Below are 1,109 nucleotides of genomic sequence, written 5' to 3' on the forward strand. Positions count from 1 at the left end.
CGGTGCGGCCTGGCCCCGCCCACGGGCGGGCGCTCCTGCCGCCGCCCGCCAATCAGCGGCGGCCGAGAGGGGAGGCGCCGGTAGGGCGAGGCGGCGAGGGGCCAATGACAGGCGGCGGGGAACGGCGCGTCACAGAGGGGTGGGGCGGCGGGGAGCACCGCGGCGCCCCCTGCTGGCCGCACCGCACCGCGGCTCCGCGCCGTCCCCGGCCCGGCCCGGCCGCCGCGGGGAGGGACGCGCCGGGCGCGGGGCCGGGCGGGCAGCGGCGCCGCCCGAAGCGGTGACTGCCACCTCCCGGGAGAAAGCGGCCGCGCTCGGCGCCTCCCCGCCCGCAGGGGCTGCCGGAGCCCGGCGGCGGCGCTGTCCGGTGCCGCGGGCGCCAATAAGCCAGGCGCGCCCAGCGCGCAGTGGGGCAGGCGGCAGCGCACCGCGGGGTGACCCGACACGCCGCTGCAGGGCAGCACCGCCGGCAGAGAAAGCACAGCCGCGGCTCCCGGGGCCGCAGTGCCGCTGCGGGGGGCTGCCGGCTCGGGCCGCGCCGCCGGGGACCGGCCACATGCCGACGGGCGGGGCGGGGCTGTAGCGCGGCCCCGCGGGGCTCCTCCGCTGGGACCCGTGCCAGCGCCTTGCTGGAGGCCGGTGGGTGCTGACCCGCAGAACCTCTTACTCTGCAAAAACTGCCCTGCGGTCCGTAAGCCGTTGGAAGCGCCCATCTCCCGCCAGCAGATTCCCATCCGTTCCCCTTTAGCTTCTCAGCAGCAGCTCACGTACACATCTGCTTCCCAGCTCCGGCATTTCCTGCTGGAGACACAAACTCCGGGTCTAGCACATAAAACTGATTTTCAGGGGAACCGTCCACGCTGTGACTCCTTCATCTCACTGCATCCTGCGGTCCTTCGCAGGAGAGGCCAGATGATGCCAACTTCTGTGCAAGCCAAGCACGGTGCAGCGGCAAACGGGCCCTGAGGAAAAGGAGCGTTAAATGTCTTCTCTTTCTTGGGGCTCATCTATGCCGTACAGTCATTAGGAGGGGGACAAGCAGGGAACAGGGATTATCCATCAAAAAGATGATCCAGATCTAATTAAACTGGAAAAGCCAAAAGACCTTG

This window comes from Falco biarmicus, chromosome 1, assembly GCF_023638135.1.
Source record: "Falco biarmicus isolate bFalBia1 chromosome 1, bFalBia1.pri, whole genome shotgun sequence".
NCBI lineage: Eukaryota > Metazoa > Chordata > Aves > Falconiformes > Falconidae > Falco > Falco biarmicus.